This window comes from Gopherus evgoodei, chromosome 6, assembly GCF_007399415.2.
Source record: "Gopherus evgoodei ecotype Sinaloan lineage chromosome 6, rGopEvg1_v1.p, whole genome shotgun sequence".
Classification (NCBI taxonomy): Eukaryota; Metazoa; Chordata; order Testudines; family Testudinidae; genus Gopherus; species Gopherus evgoodei.
The window spans coordinates 39,762,238-39,774,933 of record NC_044327.1 but is presented as its reverse complement, the minus strand read 5'-3'; the positions used below and the strand labels follow the sequence as shown (position 1 = coordinate 39,774,933).

Below are 12,696 nucleotides of genomic sequence, written 5' to 3'. Positions count from 1 at the left end.
AAAAAGATTATTTTTCTGACAGCCAGATCAGTAACAAACTCAGGCTCCCCCACCCCTCATATTCACTAGTAATGAGAATTCCTCAGTCAGAATTAACTGACAATTTTGTTGAGGATGCATGAGGCAGACTAAATCCAGGCCATTTTTCCATCATGATATTGGCTCTGCAGTGCTTACAGTAGCAAAACACTTAGGTGTGTTGTCTAAGGACTTGTCTACACTTGCCAGTAGATCAGCACTGCTGCAATCAATGCAGCGAATATCGAATTTAGTGGGTCTTGTGAAGACATGCTAAATCGATGGAGAGCACTCTTCCATCGATTTGCATGTGCCATCTCCCCGAGAAGTGTAAGGGAAGTCAACAGGAAATGCTCTCTCATTGACACAGCGCAGAGTAGCCACTGTGGTAAGTGGCTCTAACTACATTGTCTTCAGTTACATTATTCACATGATCTAATTTATACAACTTGAGTTAATTTACCATGGTAGTGCAGACCAGCCCTAAGAATGTATCATTTTTGCAGTCATATATTGGCTATAACCACAATTCAGGTTACTCACCGAATCCCAATGGAAGCCTCAGATTACAATGGTAATCCAAGAGGGATTGTAGAGAGGGCCAAATTTTCAGTCACTGAGAATACCACCATTTTATATTGGAATTGGAAAAGGTTCAGAAAAGGGCAACAAAAATTATTAAGAGTATGGAACAGCGTCCATTTGAAGACAGATTAAGAAGTCTGGGGGTTTTCAGTTTGGAAAAGAGATGGCTAAGGGGAGATATGATTGAGATCTATAAAATCATGACAGGTGTAGAGAAAGTAGATAAGGAAGTGTTGTTTACTACTTCTCATAATACAAGAACTAGGGTTCACCAAATGAAATTAATAGGCAGCAGGTTTAAAACAAATAAAAGAAAGTATTTCTTCACACAACACACAGTCAACCGGTGGAAATCCTTGCCAGAGGATGATGTGAAGGCCAAGACCATAACAGGGTTCCAAAAAGACCTAGATAAATTCATAGAGGATAAGTCCATCAATGGCTATTAGCCAGGATGGAAAGGAATGGTGTCCCTAGCTTCTGTTTGCCAGAAGCTGGGAATAAGCGACAGGGGAGGGATCTTTTGATTACCTGTTCTTCATTCCCTCTGGGGCCCCTGGCATTGGCCACTGTTGAAGAAAGGATACTGGGCTAGATGGACCTTTGGTCTGACCCACTATGGACATTATGTTCTTATAATCAGCCCCTATGAAATCAAGAAGAGTAACATGAGATTTCCAGCTATGTCACTGAAAACCTAGAAGTCCCAAAGTTGTTCAGCACTTCAACACTGCATGTAGCAACCGCTTATAAACTTCCTTAACAGCTAACAAGCATTCTCCTTTTGATTGCTTCTTGAATCCCACTTGTAATTTAGCAGTGAAATTAAAATCAATTTAATCTAATAAATGGATTTTCAATCTGTGAAGAATCTGCTGCTATTGCAGTATGATGCAAAACTGCTTCTATCTAGAACATTAGTTCTACCACTATAACTGCAGAAGAATAATCACTGGCTATCTGCAATGGTATCACATTAGTAGGCCCCCTGCAAGTAGGACACAAACTATTGCAGTTTGCTGCCAAGCAACTTGTCAAGTTTGAGTCACACAGATGTCAGATTTTCCTTTTCAGCACTACTTTGGATTAAATAAATCCCAACAGCAGTCTATCAATTCCATGATATTTTCATGCAGCATGACAGCAGCACTATGCCAGCTTCATTACACTGCACATATATTTATGAAGGTCCCATGACTGCTTTAGCAACAAATTAACCTGGCATTATTACAAACTCATTTGTTTTCAGCAGTCCCTTTATGACATGAAATTCCATTGCATAAGGGACTCCTCTGTCATGGGCTAGCTCACAATACTGTTCCATTCATGCCCTCTCTTCCCCCCCAACCATCTCCGTAAAAATAAATGTGTTCATTTTAAATATTCCTCCATTTTGAAATTATAATATACTTCTAATGCCTTGTCATTTGTACTCTCAGAGAAACCCAGGCAAAGATTCCCAAAGCTAAAAATTCTGTACTCATTCTCAGTTTTCTTTTCTAGGAGATACCACCAGGATTAACACAAGGAGCTAGATCAGCAGGCAAAATGGTAGACCATTTACCTTACATCCCTTCATATCTTCAAACAGTTTTTTATTTTATGAATGTTTCAGGGAGTTAACACTGCCTCATGGATCTTTACATTAAAGAGAAGGTGCAAGCCATATAAAAGTAAAGGGATACTATCTTTCACATGGTTATTTTCAGCCATTGCCTTTGTTGAAAGCATCCATTGATTAAACCAAAGTTGCCTCTGTGTGGTGTGATTCCATTAACAAAGATATTTTGAAAATATTTCCATTTCATGAGTGCTATTATAGATGTAATATAAACACGTACAAAAAGCACATCTTATTCTCCACTGCCCTGGATTACTGGTGAGTTAGTGCCATTCACTGAATTTAGACCGTTTAATAGAAACATCCATCACACATCCCTAACAATTATACTAAAGGTTTGTTTTTGTTTTGTTTTTAGCTTTCAGAAGACATTTGCTACTCTCACATAGTATCTTTTTCAACTTCTGATTGAGAAAAAAAACATTTTCTGCCTTTATGTAAATGTAATAAAAATACATATTTGAACAGGAGGCCTTAGGAAATGATGCTAATAAAAGCTGTAGGTGTTAAAATATTAGTGGCACAATATAAATGCCCACTAACAAACGTTGCTTATGAACATTATTCCCACTTTGGTTTCTGCAGTTCATTTACAGTCTGTTTTGCAGCTGTGCTGTATACCCACATCTAACCACTTAAATCATTGGGAGCTGCAGGTGCTCACTCCTCTGAAAATAAGGACATCAGTGGCTGGCGCTCTCATTCTCTCTCTGGGTTATGAGATCTGAAATCCAGGATTACTATTGGTCTTGTTTTCCTTCCATAAGTGCAGTTTAGTGCCAAACTCCAAGAACTATTTTTCATTCACACCTTTGTTTTCCGCAAATCAGTAACTCATGATATTATCTGAAATTTTGCAATGAGTACAACCTTTTCTTTGTTTTAACAGGGATCATGGGATCCACTCACTGCTAGTGGTGCCTCCTCCTGGCCAGGATTAGCTCTGCCAGGTGCTGCCCTCCTATGATCCCTTCCCATTGTCCTGTCACCCCCAGATCCTTCTCGCTCCAGGAACCGCAGCCTTGTGAATTTGTGACTCAGCCCTCCAGTCACTATATGGGGTTATCCAAAGTTTTTCCTCACAAACAAACAGTCTCAGACATTCTTCTCTGGCCCTGCTCTGATGGTGCTACTTCCCCAGCGGATGGTAGGGGAGCCCAGGCCTACCCACTATTCTGAGTTCCAGCCCAGGGACCCTGTACCTGGCAACTGTAGTTTGCTTTCCCTCACGGCTCTTTCCCTATATTCCTTACTACAGCTTCTGGTTCCCTTTCTCCTCCCCCTTCTCTGGGTGTACCAGCTCAAACTCTCTCCTCCCAAGGAGTAACTACTGAACCCTGTAGCCTCAAACACCCCTCCAGACAACTTCTCCTACAGTTCCTTTCTGTTGCTAGCCTCCTAGCTTTTTAAGCCTGGCCCATTTCCTCCCACATCTGGATTTCATAAGCAATTTAGGCTTTAGCACTCCCTGGCTCTCTTCCAAGTGTGGTCTTTAGGTTAATTGGCCTAATTTACCCTTTCAGCCTCAGGTGGGGTGGACACCCCATCACAACAGGGAACTCCATTTTTCACATGAAATCCCTGAAGCAGGGATGGGCAAACTACAGCCTAGGGGCTGCATCCAGCCCTTCAGATGTTTTAATCTGGCCCTTGAGCTCCTGCCAGGGAGCGGGGTCTGGGTATTGCCCCACTCCATGTGTGCCATGGCTGTGTGCAGCTCCCAGAAGCAGCAGCAGCAGCACGTCCCCACTCCGGCTCCTACATGAAGGGGCAGCCTAGGGCTCCATAGCCTGCCTCCACCCCAAGCACTGCCCCCGCAGCTCCCATTGGCCGGCAACCGCAGCCAATGGGAACTGCAGGGGCGGCACCTGCGGATGGGGCAGCACACACAGCAACATCATGCTGCGTCCGGGAGCTGCTTGAGGTAAGCACTGCCTGGAGCCTCTGACCCCTCCAGTGCCCCAACCCTCTGCCCCAGCCCTGATCCCCCTCTCGCCCTCCAAACCCCTCAGTCCTACCCTCCTGCACCCCAGAGCCCACATCAGCCAGAGCCCTCAAATCCCCACCCGCACTCCAACCTCCTGTCCCAGCCCAGAGCTCCCTCCCACACCTTGAGCTCCTCATTTCTGGCCCCACCCCAGAGCCCACCCTCCCAGCCAGAGCCCTCACCTCCTCACACACTGCAACTCCCCAATTTCGTGAGCATTCATGGCTCACCATACAATTTCCATACCCACATATGGCCCTCTGGCCAAAATGTTTGCGCACCCCTTCCCTGAATTGTTCTCTCAAAGGTCTAAAGAGTTTGATTATTCCAAACAAATATTTTAAATGTACATTATTAAATATCAAATATTTTACATGTTCAAACTTCTCCCTGAAAGCTCTTCAGGGTGGAGATGAACCAGAAATATCATATCTGAACCTCTGATCTTTCACAGTTCAAATAAAATGAGACAGGATCTAAACTACCCTTGGTTGTGGTCTTGAAAACCAAACCCTTATCAAGTAGGTTTCACAGATGTGGAATACACGCCACTTTAGCCCCATCTCTATCTGAAGGAGAAATGAGAAAAAAATGGGCATATTTAGCGGCACAATCTTTTCCCAAAAACTTTGGCTAAGGGAAGAATTACGGTGAAGTGGGAAATTCAAAACTAAAACCCAAGTTTTTCAAAACCAACCCTGATTCTGCCCATCTGTTCATATATTAAACAAAATCATCTCTTATTTTTGGAGGGATGAAGAAATTGGGCACACTAAGTGGAACAGATTCTCACTGTCAGATAAAATTACAATACTGTACACATGCAATTGTATCTATACTTTTTGCAATTAAAAATTTACAACAGGATTTTTGGGCAGTACATTGGCTAATGCTTATTTTTAAGCCTTCTCTCTCTCAAAAGATTAGAGAGACCAAAATTAAGCAAGTGTGTGGAACCTTCACTTAAAGATCAGTCTGCTCTTGCTGCTATTTTAAAGGATCACCTCATTAGTCAAAGATTAGTATGTACTATCAGGACATAACATTTTTCATTTGCATAGCATACTACAGCATCTGCAGACTGTACCATGGGGCCATTGCAAACCACTGGGTGACAAAATAACTTTTAATGAACTGATATAGGAGCAATAATTATGGGGTTTATATTCTGCATATATTAATCAACATTGTGAAAACTGAGCATTATAAATCCACAAATTGTAATTATTTTAAATTATAAATCCACTAATGCTGTATTTCAGTGCCTGGCGACTATGATCAGTGGTGCTATATGAATATCACTAATACATAGATAAGTATTGAAATACTATTGTTAACTAGCTAGCAGTTTTAAGGCTTCCATTTTAACAGTAATATGTATCTGGTTAGATCACAAGGATTAGCATAAATCCCAGATGTTAAACTGCAATTTGAATGTGTAAAACAACTGTCCGCTATAACTCTTCCATGAGTTACACATAAAATGCTGTTACTCAGACACTACTTTTTTATGAACATTCAAGAAAGAGCACTCTAATGACATCTCAAGAGAAGAGTAAATTTCAAGCAAAGTTTTGCTATCATGTAAAGAAAATTACTCAGGGATCAGAAAAGGAGAGACTAAATGTCCAATAAAGATTAGTTTAATTAGTTAAAAAGAAACTTTAGATATATAAATACTTTGCAAGACAGTAAATGTGTTGGGGTACCTTCCCACATTTCCTGTTTCCTATTAAGAGGAGAACTGATTGACCTGAAGCTGTATCAGACAGTTCTTCCACAAAATGCCCTCCTATGCACCTGAACACCGATTTGATTAGCTACTGAGAACACTGAATAAGTGTTTCACTGCTGAAAGCAATGGAAGAAGCAGCTGGATTAAAAAAGATCATCAGAGTCCTATATGCCTCAGGACTTTGGTCATAAAAGAGTTTACTTCATAGTAATTTGGAAAGGACAATTAATTTCTTTTACAGTTTTTGCTTTCCCCCATTTTTAATCAATGGCATGATTTCAAAAAGCAAGAAAGAGAAACCACCACCATCACCACAACCATAGGAAAAATAGCTACCATAAAAATACACAGCATTTCATTGTCTGCAGAGAATTTGACACTTCATATTAGTGGACAGTAGGCATCCTACATAATTATTGCCAACTACAATGTTATTACTGTAGGAGTTCTTTGAATCAGATTCATTCCAGAATAAAGAAAAACCTCAAAAAGTCTTTAAAATTTTGAATAACCAGGCAAAAGTGAGGTTGCTTTTACACTTGCCAGCAGAATTCCTTGTTGTTTTCTTCTGCTTTTAAAAAAAAAATCTGGTAATTTTAAAGTGTCATTTGCAAGACTTATTAATTCTGCTAGAAAATGGTTTGGATCTTAGACCCAAATCTTGCATAAGGATTCACCTCTGTATACCACTGAACTCCCCTTGAAAACAATGCTCTTTGCAGCACCTGAAGTTTAATCCTAAGCCTCTTTATTGTTGTAAACTGAATTCAGACTTCAGACCATATTTTAAGTTCAATGTTTGCATTTTATTTCTTTTGCTTTGTAGTTAGAGGGCTATATTATGCATAAGGATCGCCTCTATGGTTAGATTGCTGTGGTAAGCTCAAGATTTATTTGATTACATTTGTAAAGCACCTAAATGTTGTACAGTGAAATAATACAAGACAATACATTTTAAGAATAAGAATCAGATAGCTTGAATAAATCATCAGCTAGAACCAGGGCCAAAACAAAGGGAAATCCAGTAATTGGGATACTCTCCAATATCTTTCTAAATAATATTAACCACATTTATGCAACTCTACAGGGTATGTTTCTCTCTCATATCAATTTTACAGTACAAGCTAATACAGATGGACTCGTGCAAATTCTAAATTATCCATTTTAAGGGAGAACTCAAATTTTCCATGGTGGTGGTGGTTAGTTGTTGGCAACAAAGGGAAGAAAGCTACAAAGGATACAGAAAACATCCACAAGAACAACCACCTAGGTTATATGACAAGGTGGTCAGTTTGGGAAAGTGATTTTTGTATGGCTTGTTAAATGGTGACATGTGTCCATTTTAACAGATTATGTTGTATGAAAATGCCCATGTAATAGGAATAAATCTACTGCTGCTGTTTCAGATACCTGCTCTCCACCACCCCCAAAACCGAAAAGGCCTTCTCCTATAATAAAGATTGACTATAGTTTTGATCTAAATTGAAACTTCACTCAATATTGGGTGACACTTGAAGAAATGTATTCTGCTTGCCTCCCTACTAATTAAAACGGGCTTTTGGGAATAACAATAAATATGATTTTTTTCTCTCTTAAATCTACACAGAAACTTTCAGCTCAATAGGAAATGATGAAAAACCTTGCAATCAAGTTTTGTACCGTAGCTGCCCAATAAACAATGTTTGCCGCTAGTACGTCAAATTATGCTGTCAAAAGTAAAGGAACACTCAGTGCTAACAAAAACAGTAAAATAGTCCAGCACGACTTTTATGGGTGCAGAGAGGAAGGAGAAAGGGAGAATTATTTTTCCAAGGTGTAAAGTAGATCTAGAATATCTCCTCCACATGAAACACAAAATAATTGCTGTTGCGTTTAAGGCCTTTATGGCCTATCATTGCACAAGTTATCTCTCATAAATTATTGAAATCTCAGCCCTTGCCTCGGCCAGTGACACCAGCCTTCATTGCTCATTTGTTAAATTTTCAAACAAGGATCTGCCTGCTTTTTCCAATGCTGCCTGTCAAGCATGCGAGAAGCTACCTAATAACATTCACAAAACCACCTCATTATTCTCATTCAAATACCCCCTTTAAAATACACCTCTGCCATGATGTCTGCTATGACCAGTGTTCTCATTACGCCAACCAGTGTTCTCATTGTTACCTTAAACTTTCCTTATTCTATACGAGCTGTCTTCATTATTTGTTTAATATAGTGCCTACACTTGAAATGCATGATTGGGACCTTTAGACACTACCTCAATACCAATTTCAGTGAGAGGCACAGAAGAGCTGATGGAAAATGCCAAGCAGAAAGAAGGAAAAGGAACATGGAAATAGAGGGAAACCAAGAAATGATGGATGAGAAAGAGACAAGGTAATGGAGAAATAGGGAAAGGAGAGGACAAAAGCAAGGAAAAAGCATATGCAACTTCACTTATCTGTATTTCTACATTTGATTTAAAATTTTTGGCAGAAAAAGGAAGTTGAAAGCAAGGGAAGAGTTTAATCACCACCCAGAGGGGTAGAGAGTGAATTTTTACGCTGCATGACCCTGTGAGGAAAGGAGGCACACACTAGCCATTTTATTTTTCTAATCTGAGCACTGCATAAATTACAAGTTCTTGCTTCATAACATTCTTCACTGGAATGAAGGAGAGAAGCAATTCAGTAGAGATGGATAGGGCCAATTAAGAAGACATCTGCAATACAAACAACTCAGATTATTGGCAAAATCAATTCATAATTAGATAATACACAATCCCAGAGCTATGAAAAGCATATTTGCAGAGAAATTAGAGGGGAGAAAGGAGACTATCTTCAGTGATAAGAGATGGCTGTGGCCTTTAAATCTAAGGGTCAAGAATGAATCCTTTCTATCACTTAATTCCAGACTGCAAAATGAGTAAAGGGAGCTCTAACTGAAAAGCCGTATGCATGTCTACATAGCATGTTCCACATTAAACACAGATAGATTGTGAGGATTCCTGGCAAAGGCACACTGGAGTGATAGTGGGGGTCAGAAGTGCGTGCATACAAGATGCCTCTGAGCCTACAAAAGGGCCAATCACTGTAGAAGAGACTGTGAATCAGGTCTGTCTGATGCCTCCTTCCCTGACTCCTGCCTGTTAAGCATGTCACCCAAAAGGTGGCAGAGAAGGGGGAGGAGGAGCTGGGCAACAGCTCCCCCCATCTCTACACTGTCCCACAGACAAACTACTCCACATACATCATTAAGCATTTCCAGGAGCAGCTCTGCACTCCCCTCATAGGATAGTATGTGAAATGCATCATCTAGGTCAGAGGGTGTAGGCAGTCAATCTTGAAATCAAGCTATATCCATTCAAACAATTAGAAAAACAAGATTATTATTGGCTACAAACATCACATCAACCTGCTTACTGTTTACAACTAAGCATGACATATTACACTTATCGAAGTCAGAATTTAAATCCTCATCTATTATACCTTCTTGGTCAGCTCCAAGAAATCCTCAGTTGCCTGCACATATGTCCAAACCCAGGATCAGAGTCACTCAACTCTCTGGTCATGTAACTTAACTAGTTCAAAACTCATTTACTGGAAAGTCTATTTGAACAAAAGCATAGTCCAGCTCTGATCTCAGATACTAGAGTTTAGGTTTGGGAGTGGGGTGAGGCATGCCTGGAGGGGAGAAAGCCCTGTAAATTATGGAACTTCTTTTCCCTAAATTCCTTCAGGACTCTGCCAATATGTGGGGTTTTGTGTTTGAGTTTAAACCTGAATAAAAAAAAAAAAAACCACACACACACAGTGGGTACTTCACATTTCACGATCAGTAGCAGATTACTTTCTTGTTATTCTACTACTAGCTCCTATTGCTAAAGAAGAGAGCATAATCAAATATCCTTATGGATCTATTTCTGTTAAAAATATTCACTGTTGTCCTCTGTACTTTCCATTAGGCCTAATATTCTTGGAAAAAATAATGTGGATTAGGATCACCAACTCATGCCACAGACTACCATATAGTCAAGCAAATGACCTTCTGCTACTAGCAACCTAGGCTAGATTTGTACTGGTGACCTACAGGTTAAAAAAAAATCCATATAATATTAACAACCATCTCTGCAATCCATTCCCACACCTATGTCACTTGGTAATAAACTGGGAAAATTGAAAATTTGCAACAAAATCATGACAGCAACTTAAAGGTGATGTGGTTTTGGCTAAGTCACAGATATTAGAAAACAAAATCTGTGGTTTCCCAAAAGTTTACATTAACAGTATCCTAGCTGTCAAGTCTCCCTATTGTTACACGTTACCCTTTATTATTTGTGAGATACACAACAATGATCAATATGGCAAGAGCACACTGATAATAAATATTTCAACACATTATTTCCATTTAAGCCCTCCCGTACAGGCCCTGGAATAGAGGTTCCTCAACACCATCCCTCCAGGGGTGTTTGCTTCAGTGCACTGAGTTACTGTGTAACATTGGCTCAGCATTATCTTGGACTGTGGAGGAGCGTTCCTCCAGATTTGAAAGGGAGAAATGTTGTGGAGAGAGAGTTTCCTTTCTTGACCCATCAGGCCGAGTCTGGTGGACCCTTGGAAAGGCTCCCCTCCAAAACCAAGAAAAAGGGAGAGCATGCCCCAAACCTGCTACTACTACATATCCTATGCCCATACTTATTGAGAAATGAAACAATGGTAGAAATCCCTCCCCCTACCACACTAATAAAGTTACCAAGACATTTCATAGTCCCATTCTTCCCTATTTTTAATGTATCACTAACAATAAAAGTGCTAAACATATAATAGAAGTGGCATTCATCTACTAAAGTTTATTTGAATAAAAGAAGACACCTTAGTTTTTAGAATGGTACTCTTTGTATTTCATTTAAATTTGAAGTATTTGCAACAAAAATTTCTGGATGCACATGAAAGTCTCATTAAGACATATATTCACTAGATAAAGTCATGTATTACTTATTAAAAATATCAAGATCAGTAAGCACTAAGTCACATAAAAACCATAGAAGAATTTTTTTTAAATCAACTAAAATTAAACTTTTGCTTTGCATTAGAGTGTCTCAATTTCTCACTATGTTTTTAATTTTGTTCCGATGGTGTAATTGTATACAGCTAAGCATTCACCCTCAACTGTTTAGCAGACTGAGTAAGATTAATCTCATTTACACACATTACGGAGAATTGTTCTACAGTTTTATAACCAATTCCTTATTTACAACACCCATCAGTACATACATCACATTGTTCACAAAACTATGACAGCTGAGGGATCTTAAGATTTTTTTACTGTAATTTATATAACATTAGCGGGTTACTCAGCATCATATAACTCTTGTGCTGGATGCAAACAGACATTAAATATGCTGTTCAAAAAAGAAAATCAACAAGAAGAATCAGCACCCACTATTAGACATAGCTATGAAGAACCTTGAACATCTTAAGATATACTCCCCTCCTGAAACTACCCTCAGTAACATGTCCATTTCTCAAGGAAAATTATTTGATTAAAAATTTATGCCTGTTCCTTAACAAAGTGCTTTATAGAAGCTAGAAACTAATATTGCAAGTCATCTTGTCAGGCTGTAAGAGTTGCTAGAAATTATATGGATTTTAAAACGTTTATATTCTGTAATTTGCACACGAACCACTGCCACAGACCAGCTTCTAAAATATTCCATTCTTCATATTCATATGAAATCAGTCTATCTCTGAAACACATGCATTTCTGCATCTCAAAGACACCAACCTCATATCCTAGATCAATAATGCAGTATTTCAAACTGAAAATAGGTACAGGTCTATGCCTGTACCTAAGCAGTTAGCTGACATTTTATCATTGAAGTATTTTGTGTGATTGTGCTGCACAATTTATGATGTGACAAATTTTTGGAGCAGAAATGTGTTTTAATTCTGAAAATATGAAATGAATGGCAGCTGGGATGGCCATAACCAATTTCTGTAGCTGTACAAAGGCTGGAAAAAAAAATGCTGAAATGAACAGTGGTAAAAATCAGTGAATCTGACATATACCAGGGTACTGGAGTGGTAAATAGAGTTTATTTGCTCATGAAACTTTAGTAGTCATTTCTTCTTTGATTTAGTTTTAAGTTAACCTCGGACCTAGACAATAGCAGTACTGGACCAGTTCACATTCAAAATGCTTTTTGGGACTACAAGGCATGTATACATGATTTCATTTCCCAATTTTATTTGAAAAAGATACAGTATAGTTTACAGATAATTCAGTCTCCATGCATGACACAGCATGATCCACTAGATCACAGAGCAATTACACTGGGCCATTGTACTGGTGAATAAAACTTATAAATACCCAATACATTTGGCAGGCAGTACACTGGAAAATGGTTTCATTTCCTTACTAAAGCATGTAGTCCTAACAAGAACTAGGCAAACATGCAATGGGGCCCGGGGTAGACGCACCACAGTAAAGTACTACATAAGTAGAAGGTACAGTGTTCTTTAAAAACTATTTTCAGTGTTCGGTGCAAGAGTCCTCTAAAATTACACGTTTATTGGGCTTTCAACATGTTACATCATCAACACATAGGAGAAACTAGTAATAACAAATCTGATAATAGAGCTCATACATCTGCTCATGGAATCAGGGAGAATGAAAGGCTTTGTCCATACTGGGACCAAAGGCTTGCTAGAGATAAGCAAATTTAAGCCTGGCTGTTGCAAGCAGAGTTTGATCACAAATTTTGCACAGCTG

General features: G+C 39.2%; 1 protein-coding gene and 1 long non-coding RNA gene across 2 annotated transcripts in view; one reads left to right on the top strand and one right to left on the bottom strand.

Annotated features, from left to right (window-relative positions):
* Positions 1-2,361, top strand: part of LOC115653455 — a 30,228-nt gene extending 27,867 nt beyond the window's left edge. The window contains exon 4 of the long non-coding RNA XR_004000927.1: positions 2,107-2,361. This is a non-coding gene — a long non-coding RNA (uncharacterized LOC115653455). The remainder of the gene's footprint in view (positions 1-2,106) is intronic.
* The window catches only part of TRPM3 (transient receptor potential cation channel subfamily M member 3), a 602,605-nt gene that overhangs the window by 458,463 nt on the left and 131,446 nt on the right, over positions 1-12,696 (bottom strand).